Below are 13,583 nucleotides of genomic sequence, written 5' to 3'. Positions count from 1 at the left end.
CGTCTACCGGACGCTGGACGGCCACCTCTTTGTATGACGTGTACATGGTGGATGCACCCAAGGAGGGTGACACCGATAAAGAGAAGAATCCAGCAGAGGACTAACCTCCTGAGATACAACAAAAGCGCCGCCGCCGCCGCTCTAAATCACGTCGCGGCAAAGATAACAATACCGACACGGGAGAAAACAACACTCCGGACGATGCCGAAGACCAAGAAAACCCGGTCGAGCAAATCTCTGAACAAGACAACCGGGAGGATGGGTGAGTTAGCCCTGATGAACAGGCTGCAAACAAAGACTCGGAGGACGGTAATCATCTTCCACCCTCCGAGGATGAGGTGAGCCTTGGCGACAAAGACTTTATCGTGCTTGAGGAACCTCTTGAGTAGGAGCGCTTTAAGCAACAACTAATAGCCATTGCAAGGAGCCTGAAAAAGAAGCAGCAGCAGCTTCAAGCTGATCAAGATCTGCTCAACGATAGATGGACTGCCTGGTAGTAGAAGAATACGACCTCGAACGCCCAACCAAAAGTTACCCGAAGCATAAATTGCTACCTCAATTTGATGACGAGGCACTTGAGCCCGTACCATCAGTGCGTAATGCGACTGATCGACCACCACGTGGCTGGGACAAAACGGCAACTCAAGCCGAACACCGGCCTGATTTCTAGTACACAACCTTCTTCTTGTAGACGTTGTTGGGCCTCCAAGTGCAGAGGTTTGTAGGACAATAGCAAATTTCCCTCAAGTGGATGACCTAAGGTTTATCAATCTGTGGGAGGCGTAGGATGAAGATGGTATCTCTCAAGCAACCCTGCAACCAAATAATAAAGAGTCTCTTGTGTCCCCAACACACCCAATACAATGGTAAATTGTATAGGTGCACTACTTCAGCGAAGAGATGGTGATACAAGTGCAATATGGATAGTAGATAATGGTTTTTGTAATCTGAAAATATAAAAACAGCAAGGTAGCAAGTGGTAAAAGTGAGCACAAATGGTATTGCAATGCTAGGAAACAAGGCCTAGGGTTCATACTTTCACTAGTGCAAGTTCTCTCAACAATAATAACATAATTGGATCATATAACTATCCCTCAACATGCAACAAAGAGTCACTCCAAAGCCACTAATAGCAGAGAACAAACGAAGAGATTATTGTAGGGTATGAAACCACCTCAAAGTTATTCTTTTTGATCGATCTATTCAAGTGTCCATAGTAGAATAACACGAAGCTATTCTTTCCGTTCAATCTATCATAGAGTTCATACTAGAATAACACCTTAAGACACAAATCAACCAAAACCCTAATGTCACCTAGATACTCCAATGTCACCTCAAGTATCTGTGGGTATGATTTACGATATGCATCACACAATCTCAGATTCATCTATTCAACCAACACAAAGAACTTCAAAGAGCTCCCCAAAGTATCTACCGGAGAGTCAAGACGAAAACGTGTGCCAACCCCTATGCATAAGTTCAGGAGGTCACGGAACTCGCAAGTTGATCACCAAAACATACATCAAGTGGATCACATGATATCCCATTGTCATCACATATAAGCACGTGCAAGACATACATCAAGTGTTCTCAAATCCTTAAAGACTCAATCCGATAAGATAACTTCAAAGGGAAAACTCAATTCATCACAAGAGAGTAGAGGGGGAGAAACATCATAAGATCCAAATATAATAGCAAAGCTCGTGATACATCAAGATCGTACCACCTCAAGAACACAAGAGAGAGAGAGAGATCAAACACATAGCTACTGGTACATACCCTCAGCCCCGAGGGTGGACTACTCCCTCCTCGTCATGGAGGGCGTCAGGATGATGAAGATGGCCACTGGAGAGGGATCCCCCCTCCGGCAGGGTGCCATAACGGCTCTAGATTGGTTTTTGGTGGCTACGGAGGCTTCTAGCGGTGGAACTCCCAATCTATTCTGTTCCCCGATGTTTTTAGGGTATATGGATATATATAGGTGAAAGAAGTTGGTCAGGGGAGCCACGAGGGGCCCATGAGGGTGGGGGCGCTCCTAGGGGGGCAGGCGCGCCTCCCTGCCTCGTGGCCACCTCGAAGCTTCCTTGACGTCTACTCCAAGTCTCCTGGATTGCTTCCGTTCCAAAAATAACTCTCCTGAAGGTTTCATTCTGTTTGGACTCTGTTTGATATTCCTTTTCTTCGAAACACTGAAATAGGCAAGAAAATAGCTATTTGGGCTGGGCCTCCGGTTAATAGGTTAGTCCCAAAAGTAATATAAAAGTGTATAATAAAGCCCATAAACATCCAAAACAGATAATATAATAGCATGGAACAATCAAAAATTATAGATACGTTGGAGACGTATCACGGCCCGTCCTATCTCGCCGTAAAGGCAGAGACAAAACTGCTTAGGGATACACGTATGACCTGCGGCAGGACCTGAAGAATAAAGCAGGTCCGGCCAGATCGATCTACGGATCACGGGGGCGTGCCCCGACGCGCGACGATGGCTGTCAAGCCGAACATGGCAAGCATAATCACGTCTGAGCCGAAAGTCGCAGAGGGACCCCATTCGCACTACGTCACGATCTGGCCCGATATAGAGGTGCCGCACAACCCATCTGCTTCACTGATGAAGTAATGGAACATGAATTCCCAAAAGGGTTGAAACCCGGAAATATCGAATCATATGATGGAACCACAGATCCCGCGGTATGGATTGAAAACTTTATTCTCCATATTCATATGGCCCGTGGCGATGATCTTCATGCCATCAAATACCTCCCCCTAAAACTCAAGGGGCCATCCCGACACTGGCTGAACAGCCTGCCTAAAAACTCCATTGGCAGTTGGGAGGACTTGGAAGAAGCCTTCCTTGACAACTTCCAAGGTACATATGTTCGACCTCCGGATGCCGACGACTTAAGTCACTAATTCAATAGCCCGGAGAGTCAGCCAGGAAACTCTGGAGTAGGTTCTTAACCAAAAAGAACCAGATCGTCAACTGTCCGGATGCTGAAGCCCTAGCGGCCTTTAAACACAGCATCCGGGATGAATGGCTCGCCCGACACCTCGGCCAAGAAAAGCCGAAGTCCATGGCAGCCCTCACGACACTTATGACCCACTTTTGCGTGGGCGAAGATAGCTGGCTAGCCCATAGCAATAACAATGCAAACAAACCTGGCACTTCGGAAGACAGAAATATCAACAGCAAGCCCCGATGCAATAGACACAAGCGTCGAAGCAACGGTGACAATACCGTCGACATGGCGGTCAACACCGGATTCAGTGGCTCCAAGTCCGGTCAGCAGAAGAAGCCATATAAAAGAAATAACTAGGGTCCTTCCAGCCTGGACCGCATACTTTGTCGGCGTTCTTGGAACGAGGGTCCCCAGACTTGCCTGCCTGCGGCCCACGGCGTGGCTTCGCTAGCAGGCATGTACGTCCCATCTTCATCAACAAGGAATCAAGACCCTCGCGAGGGGCAAAGCCTCGCGAGGCGGGCGACACAAGACCTCCTCAGGAGCAGCCTCACCAGGATGGCTCATGAGGGGCGGAGAGTTCAAGGCGAGGAAAACCTCGCGAGGTTCTCGTGACATAAGCCATGACGATCGAGACCGGGCGGGTGCCAGGCGGGCGTCAGCGCGCGCAGCGTCCTTGTTTCCTCTTTGGTGCTAAGGGGGCAAGCGCAGGCGCGGAGTACCGAGGCATCAAGCAAAGGTTTCCATATTGGTGCAACGAGACCAAGACCAGAAGGACGGCAAGACGGAGGTCACCGTGGATCCCAAGACGGCGTCACCACCAGAGCCTTTGGCAGGCGAATACTGCTTTTGTCAGGATAGCTTGTACTAGCTGTCCCCTTTCAAATTGGCCGTTGTTGGCTCCCTTCCCGCTCAATATTTGGGGAGAGGACCAGGGCCACTATAAATAGAACTAGCCACCACCTTAGCTAGGAAAGAGAGATCTAAGATTGGAGCCACCACATCCTTGGCGGCACACCAACCAAGCACAAGAACACCTCAAACTCAGGAGGCTGTTCTTCCCCTTGCACTGTTCATCCCCAGCCCAAGAGGCAATCCACCACCACACCAGAGTAGGGTATTACACCACAACGGTGGCCCGAACCAGTATAAATCTTGTGTCCTTTGTGTTGCGAGTTCGTCGAGTTAGTTCGTGAGATCTTAGCTAAGTTAGGACGTGGATCGATAGGGGGAGATCTTCGCGCACACCCAGTGTTCGAACCTTAAGGGTTTTGCCGGAACCCGTGATCCGACATTTGGTGCGCCCGGTAGGGGTGCGCCGGAGTCTTCCTTCTGTCGACTCGTGCTCCACCATCTCCACGCCCGCTCCCCATGGCGGGCGCCCCTCCAGCTGGATCTACCGGTGCCCACGGCGGCGCTCAGGGGCTCCGGGCCTTTGCCCCCGCCTTGCGGTAGGCGCAGTGGCCACCCAAGTTCAAGTTGGAGATGCCGCCGCGCTACGATAGCACGGCGGACCCGTCAGCTTTCCTGCTAGCATACGAGGAGGCCGTCCTGGAAGCCGGGGGCGACGACAAGATCATGGCCAACTGGTTCCCAATGGCCCTTGTAGGCGCGCCGCGCGCCTGGCTCCTCCACTTGCCGGAGTCTTCTGTCGCCACCTGGGAGGAGCTGCGCAACCTCTTCATCGCTCTCTTCGGGGAACCGACGACCCCCATCGTCGCAGCTCTTCTCGGCGGTTCGCAAGCACCACCCTCAGATCAACATGTCAAGCCATACTTTCAGCGTCACTTCCAAGCGCCCGGGGGCTCCGCCCAGCTAGGCCACGCCTGAGGCCAACCTCACCTTCGACTCGGAGGATCATGCATCCTGCCTCCACCGTCGGCTCGGGTGCGCTCCCGATGCTATGCGCACCCACCATCTGCCACGCATCCATCACCAAGACGCTCGTCGATGGCGGCACCGGCCTTAGTGTGCTCTCCGTCGAGGCCTTCAGCCTCTTTCACATACCGTTCGAGTGGCTTCGCCCCAGCAAGCCCTTCTCGGGAGTTGGCGGAGGCCCCGCCCGCTCCCTGGGGCAGATCCGCCTCCCCGTGACCTGATACGTCCATTTTTCATCATGCTTTTATATTGATATTTATTGCATTATGGGCTGTTATTTCACACTATGTCACAATACTTATGGCTATTCTCTCTTATTTTACAAGGTTTACATAAGGAGGGAGAATGTTGGCAGATGGAATTCTGGGGCTGGAAAAGGAGCAAATATTAGAGACCTATTCTGCACAACTCCAAAAGTCATGAAACTCCACGTAATACCTTATAATAAATAATGAAAAATCCTCGTGAAAGATGAAGACCAGGGGGCCCACACCCTTTCCACAAGGGTGGGGGGCGTGCCCCCTAGGGCGCGCCCCCTACCTCGTGGGCCCCCTGGTGGCTCTCCGATGACCATCTTCTGCTATATGAAGTCTTTCGTCAAGAAAAAAAAATAAGAAGCAACCTTTCGGGACGAAACTCCGCCGCCACGAGGCGGGACCTTGGCGGAACCAATCTGGGGCTCTGACAGAGTTATTCTGCCGGGGAAACTTCCCTCCCGGAGGGGGAAATCATCGCCATCGTCATCACCAACGCTCCTCTCATCGGGAGAGGGCAATCTCCATCAACATCTTCATCAGCACCATCTCATCTCAAAACCCTAGTTCATCTCTTGTATCCAATTCTTGTCTCCAAGTCTGGGATTGGTGCTAGTAGGTTGCTAGTAGTATTAATTACTCCTTGTAGTTGATGCTAGTTGGTTTAATTGGTGGAAGATCATATGTTCAGATCCTTTATGCATATTATTACCCCTCTGATTATGAACATGAATATGTTTTGTGAGTAGTTACGTTTGTTCCTGAGGACAAGGGAGAAGTCTTGCTATTAGTAGTCATGTGAATTGGGTATTCGTTCGATAATTTGATGAGATGTATGTTGTCTAGCCTTTAGTGGTGTTATGTGAACGTCGACTACATAACACTTCACCATTATTTGGGCCTAGAGGAAGGCATTGGGAAGTAATAAGTAGATGATGGGTTTCTAGAGTGACAGAAGCTTAAACCCTAGTTTATGTGTTGCTTCGTAAGGGGTTGATTTGGATCCATATGTTTCATGCTATGGTTAGGTTTACCTTAATACTTTTGTTGTAGTTGCGGATGCTTGCAATAGAGGTTAATCATAAGTGGGATGCTTGTTCAAGTAAGAACAGCACCCAAGCACCGGTCCACCCACATGTCAAATTATCAAAGTACCGAACGTGAATCATATGAACGTGATGAAAACTAGCTTGACGATATTGCCATGTGTCCTCGGGAGCGCTTTTCCTTATATAAGAGTTTGTCCAGGCTTGTCCTTTGCTACAAAAAGGATTGGGCCACCTTGATGCACCTTATTTACTTTTGTTACTTGTTGCTCGTTATAAATTATCTTATCACAAAACTATCTGTTACCGCTTATTTCAGTACTTGTAGAGAATACCTTGCTGAAAACCGCTTATCATTTCCTTCTACTCCTCATTGGGTTCGACACTCTTACTTATCGAAAGGACTACGATAGATCCCCTATACTTGTGGGCCATCAAGACTCTTTTCTGGCTCCGTTGCCGGGGATTGAAGCGCCTTTGGTAGGTGGAATTTGGTAAGGAAAAATTTATATAGTGTGCTGAAATTTACTGTCACTTGTTGCTATGGAAAGTAATCCTCTGAGGGGCTTGTTCAGGGTATCTTCACCCCGACCAGTAGAGCAAAGAGTTGCTCCTCAACCTACTGAACCTATTGAAAATGAAATTCCTTATGAGTATCCTTCGGGTATGATAGAAAAACTGCTAGCTAATCCTTTTACAAGAGATGGAACAAAGCATCCTAATGAACACCTAATATATGTGGATGAAGTTTGTGGATTATTTAAGCTTGCAGGTATACCCGATGATGTTGCTAAGAAGAAGGTATTCCCTTTATCTTTGAAGGGAGATGCATTGACATGGTATAGGCTATGTGATGATACGAGATCATGGAACTATAGAAGATTGAAATTGGAATTTCATCAAAAGTATTACCCTATGCATCTTGTTCATCGTGACCGCAATTATATATATAATTTTTGGCCTCGCGAAGGAGAAAGCATCGCTCAAGCTTGGGGAAGGCTTAAATCAATGTTATATTCATGCCCCAATCATGATCTCCCAAGAGAAAAAATTCTTCAAAAAATTTATGCTCGGCTTTCTGAAAATAATCGCACCATGCTTGATACTTCTTGTGCTGGCTCTTTTATGATGAAGACTATTGGATTTAGATGGGATTTATTGGATAGAATTAAATGCAACTATGAAGATTGAGATCTCGACAAAGGTAAGGAGTTAGGTATGACACCTAAGTTTGATTGTGTTAAATCTTTTATGGATACCAATATTTTCCGTAAGTTTAGCACTAAATATGGACTTGATTCTGAGATAGTAGCTTCTTTCTGTGAATCTTTTTCTACTTATGTTGATCTCCCTAAGGAGAAGTGGTTTAAATATCATCCTCCCATAGAAGTAAAAGTAGCTGCACCTATTAAAGTTTAAGAAAAGACTGTCACTTATAATGATCCTATTGTTCCTACTTGTTATGTTGAGAAACCACATTTCCCTGTTAGGATAAAGGATCATGCTAAAGCTTCAACTGTGGTTCGTAAAAGCAATATTAAAACATATACACCTCCTGAGAAAGTTAAAGTAGAACCTAATATTGCTATTGTTAAAGATCTCTTGTCTGATAATATAGATGGGCATGTTATTTACTTCTGTAATGAAACTGCTAGAATTGCTAAACCCCATGATACAGATAAACCTAGACATGTGGTAGGCATGCCTGTTATTTCTGTTAAAATAGGAGATCATTGTTATCATGGCTTATGTGATATGGGTGCTAGTGCTAGTGCAATACCTATTGACTTATACAAAGAAATTATGCATGACATTACACCTGTTGAGTTAGAAGAAATTGATGTTACTATTAAACTTGCTAATAGAGATACTATTTCACCAATGGGGATTGTTAGAGATGTTGAAGTCTTGTGTGGGAAAACTAAATATCCTGCTGATTTTCTTGTTCTTGGTTCCCCACAAGATAGCTTTTGTCCCATTATATTTGGTAGACCCTTCTTAAATACTATTAATGCTACCATAGATTGCATAAGGGATGTTGTTACTGTCGGCTTAGATGATATGACTCATGAGTTTAATTTTTCTAAATTTAGTAAACAACACCATGAAGACGAATTGCCTAGTAAGGATGAAATTATTGGTCTTGCTTCTATTGCTGTACCTCCTAGTGATCCTTTAGAACAATATTTGCTAGACCATGAGAATGATATGTTTATGAATGAAAGAAGGGAAATAGATGAAGTATTCTTTAAACAAGAACCTATTCTGAAACACAATTTGCCTATTGAAATCCTAGGGGATCCCCCTCCACCTAAGGGTGATCCCGTGTTTGAGCTTAAACCGTTGCCTCATAATCTTAAATATGCTTATCTTGATGAAAAGAAGATATATCCTGTTATTATTAGTGCTAACCTTTCAGAGCATGAAGAAGAATGATTATTGAAAACTCTGAAGAAGAACCGTGCTGCTATTGGATATACTCTTGATGACCTTAAGGGCATTAGTCCCACTCTATGTCAACATAAAATAAATTTGGAAGCAGATGCCAAACCAGTTCGTGATCCTCAACGACGTCTGAATCCTAAAATGAAAGAAGTGGTAAGAAAATAAATACTAAAGCTTCTGGAGGCAGGTATAATTTGTCCCGTTGCTGATAGTCAGTGGGTAAGTCCTGTTCATTGTGTCCCTAAAAAGGGAGGTATTACTGTTGTTCCTAATGATAAAGATGAATTGATTCCACAAAGAATTATTATAGGTTATAGGGTGGTAATTGATTTCCACAAATTAAATAAGGCTACTAAGAAAGATCATTACCCCTTACCTTTTATCGATCAAATGCTAGAAAGATTATGCAAACATACACATTACTGCTTTCTAGATGGTTATTCTGGTTTCTCTCAAATACCCATGTCGGCGAAAGATCAATCAAAGACTACTTTTAAATGCCCTTTTGGTACTTTTGCTTATAGACGTATGCCTTTTGGTTTATGTAATGCACCTGCTACCTTTCAAAGATGCATGATGGCTATATTCTCTGACTTTTGTGAAAAGATTTGTGAGGTTTTCATGGACGACTTTTCCGTCTATGGATCTTCTTTTGATGATTGCTTGAGCAATCTTGATCGAGTTTTGCAGAGATGTGAAGAAACTAATCTTGTCTTGAATTGGGAAAAGTGCCACTTTATGGTTAATGAAGGTATTGTCTTGGGGCATAAAGTTTCTGAAAGAGGCATTGAAGTTGATAAACCCAAGGTTGATGCTATTGAAAAGATGCCATGTCCCAAGGACATCAAAGGTATAAGAAGTTTCCTTGGTCACACTAGATTTTATAGGAGGTTCATTAAGGACTTCTGAAAAATTTCTCGGCCTCTGACTAATTTATCACAAAAGATATACCATTTGTCTTTGATGATGATTGTGTAGAAGCATTTGCAATACTTAAGAAAGCATTAGTCTCTGCACCTATTGTTCAGCCACCTGATTGGAATTTACCCTTTGAAATTATGTGTGATGCTAGTGATTATGCCGTAGGTGCTGTTCTAGGGCAAAGAGTTGATAAGAAATTAAATGTTATCCATTATGCTAGTAAGACTCTAGACAATGCTCAAAGAAATTATGCTACTACTGAAAAAGAACTTTTAGAAGTTGTATTTCTTGTGATAAGTTCAGACCTTATATTGTTGATTCTAAAGTAACTATCCACACTGATCATGCTGCTATTAAATATCTTATGGAGAAGAAAGATGCTAAACCTAGACTTATTAGATGGGTTCTCTTGCTACAAGAATTTGATTTGCATATTGTTGATAGAAAAGGAGCTGAGAACCCCGTTGCAGACAACTTATCTAGGTTAGAGAATGTTCTTGATGACCCACTACCTATTGATGATAGCTTCCCTGATGAACAATTAAATGTCATAAGTACTTCTCGTAGTACCCCTTGGTATGCTGATTATGCTAATTACATAGTTGCTAAATTTATACCACCTAGCTTCACATACCAACAAAAGAAAAAGTTCTTCTATGATTTGAGACCTTACTTTTGGGATGACCCACAACTTTATAAAGAAGGAGTAGATGGTGTTATTAGACATTGTGTACCTGAGCATGAACAGGAACAGATCCTACGCAAGTGCCACCCCGAAACTTATGGAGGACACCATGCGAGAGATAGAACTACACATAAGGTATTGCAATCCGGTTTTTATTGGCCTACTCTCTTCAAGGATGCCCGTAAGTTTGTCCTATCTTGTGATGAATGTCAAAGAATTGGTAATATTAGTAGACGTCAAGAAATGCCTATGAATTATTCACTTGTTATTGAACCATTTGATGTTTGGGGCTTTGATTATATGGGACCTTTTCCTGCCTCTAATGGATACACATATTTTAGTTGCTGTTGATTACGTTACTAAGTGGGTAGAAGCTATTCCAACTAGTAGTGCTGATCATAACACTGCTATTAAAATGCTTAAAGAAGTTATTTTTCAGAGGTTTGGAGTCCCTAGATATTTAATGACTGATGGTTATTCACATTTTATTCATGCTGCTTTCCGTAAAATGCTTGCTAAATATGACGCCAATCATAGAATTGCATCTCCATATCACCCACAGTCTAGTGGTCAAGTAGAATTGAGTAATAGAGAACTCAAATTAATTTTGCAAAAGACTGTCAATAGGTCTAGAAAGAATTGGTCCAAGAAACTTGATGATGCATTATGGGCCTATAGAACTGCATATAAAAATCCTATGGGTATGTCTCCGTATAAAATGGTATATGGAAAAGCATGTCACTTACCTCTCGAACTAGAGCATAAGGCATATTGGGCTATTAAAGAGCTCAACTATGATTTTAAACTTGCCGGTGAAAAGAGGTTATTTGATATTAGCTCACTTGATGAATGGAGAACCCAAGCTTATGAAAATGCCAAGTTGTTTAAAGAAAAGGTTAAAAGATGGCATGAAAAAAGGATACAAAAGTGTGAGTTTAATGTAGGTGATTATGTACTGTTATACAACTCTCGTTTAAGATTTTTTTGCAGGAAAACTTCTCTCTAAATGGGAAGGCATCTATGTTATCGAGGAGGTCTATCGTTCCGGTGCCATAAAAATCAACAACTTCGAAGGCACAAATCCGAAGGTGGTAAACGGACAGAGAATTAAACATTATATCTCAGGTAATCCCATAAATATTGAAACCAATATTATTGAAACCGTAACCCCGGAGGAATACATAAGGGACACTTTCCAGAACGTTTCAGACTCCGAAAAGGAATAGGTATGTGGTACGGTAAGTAAACCGAGTCCAAAACAATTTTTAAGGAAATATTTCTCTGTTTTGGAATATTTAGAAAAATAGAAAATTAAGTAGCAGTCCGGGAAGGACACGAGGGCCCCACGAGGGTGGAGGGCGTGCTCCCTACCTCGTGAGCACCTCGTGTGCCTTCCGGACTCCGTTTTCTTGCACGATACGTATTTTGGTCGGTAAAAATTCACTATATATTCTCCCGAAGGTTTTGACTCCCGTATCACGCAAATATCCTCTGTTCTTGTTTTGGGCTGTTCTCTGTCAGGGTTGTCAAGGCCAGGCATCATGTCGTTCACCTCCTCCAACAACGGTGACAAAGATGCCTGGCTATGAAGATAGAGCTAAAGATGGAAGAACCCATGGAGATCAACAAGGATGAAGGGATCAAGAAGGCCACGGAGAACCAAGCTCCGGCAACAGAAGACATCCTTCAACTTGATCACAACCTTCTTACCCCAACTGAGATTGAAGCTTTCGAGATGATTGAGTTAACTCGTATTCAAAACAAGTATCTCACAATTGAAAATATTTTGTTGAAGGAGCATATATTTGCACTCAAGGGCATTATTCGCATGCTAGAGGACCTCTTACGCTCGATGCGCGACTATCCATCACCTCCTTCTTCACCAACCAAGGAGATATAATCACATGGGTATGGGCACTCCCCTTGGCAACCGCCAAGCTTGGGGGAGGTGCCCCGATATCGTATCACAATCACAACTCCTATCTTTACCGTTTTCCTTAGTTCGATCCTATTAGTAGTATTTTGATCTAGTAGAATAAAGTTTATGGCATGATCTAGTTTTGAGTTTTGCCTTATGATCTATCTACGTAATCGAGTCCGTGAGCTATATAATAAAGATTAGTGTTGAGTCAAGGGCTTGATTTTCTTGCTATGATCTTGGGTGAATAAAAGAAAAGAGAAAAAGAATAAGAAGAAACAAAAGTTCATATTGATCTAATTGATAGTAATGACTTCACATAGAAAGAGTGTGATGATTAAAAGTTGTTGGGAGTTGGCAGACATAGCTTTGGTCATCGTTGCAATTAATAGGAAGTAATAAGGAAAGAGAGGTTTCACATATAAATATATTATTATTGACATCTTTTATGATTGGGAGCACTCATCAAAATATGACATGCTAAAGAGTTGATGTTGGACAAGGAAGACAACGCAATGGGTTATGTTTTCTTATATCTGAGATAAAGTATGTTGTCATGGATCATCCAACATGTTGAGCTTGCCTTTCCCCCTCCTTCTAGCCAAATTCTCAGCACCAAGTAGAGATACTACTTGTGCTTCCAAATACCCTTAAACCAGTTTTGCCATGAGAGTCCACCATATCTACCTATCGATTGAGTAAGATCCTTCAAGTAAGTTGTCATCGGTGCAAAGCAATAAAAATTGCTCTAAATATGTATGATTAGTGTGGGAGAAATAAGCTTTATACGATCTTGTGATGTGGAAGTAATAAAAGCGACGGACTGCATAATAAAGGTTCATATCACAAGGGGCAATATAAAGTGACGTTCTTTCGCATTAAGATTTTGTGCATCCAACCATAAAAGCGCATGGCAACCTCTGCTTACCTCTGCAAAGGGCCTATATTTTATTATTATCTTCTACCTTATGCAAGTGTCATGGTGATCTTCACCTCTCCCTTTTTCATTTTATCCTTTGGCAAGCCCAGCATGTTGGAAAGAACCTGATATATATATCTAATTGGATGTAGGGGGCATGGGTTATTATTGTTGACATTACCCTCGAGGTAAAAAGGTTGTGGGGCGAAACTATAAGCCCCTATCTTTCTTTGTGTCCGATTAAAACTCCGTAACCACAAGTATTGCGCGAGTGTTAGCAATTATGAAGGACTAGATGATAGTTGAGTATGTGGACTTGCTTTTTAGCTCTGACATATACTCTTTCTGATGTTATGATAAATTGCAATTGTTTCAATGACTGAGGTTATAGTTTGTTGGTTCTCAATAAGGTTTCTGATTCATACTTTTGCATTGTGAATGGATCATCACTTGAACATAAGTAATCATATGACAATATCTATATATGTTGCTGTTATGAGAATAATCATGATGCCTTCATGTCCGTATTTTATTTTTATCGATGCCTCTACCTC

The sequence above is a fragment of the Triticum urartu genome, chromosome 7A (assembly GCF_056163025.1).
Source record: "Triticum urartu cultivar PI428250 chromosome 7A, HENAU_Tu73, whole genome shotgun sequence".
NCBI lineage: Eukaryota > Viridiplantae > Streptophyta > Magnoliopsida > Poales > Poaceae > Triticum > Triticum urartu.
The sequence above is the reverse complement of the archived record's forward strand: the minus strand, read 5'-3'. Positions refer to the sequence as shown.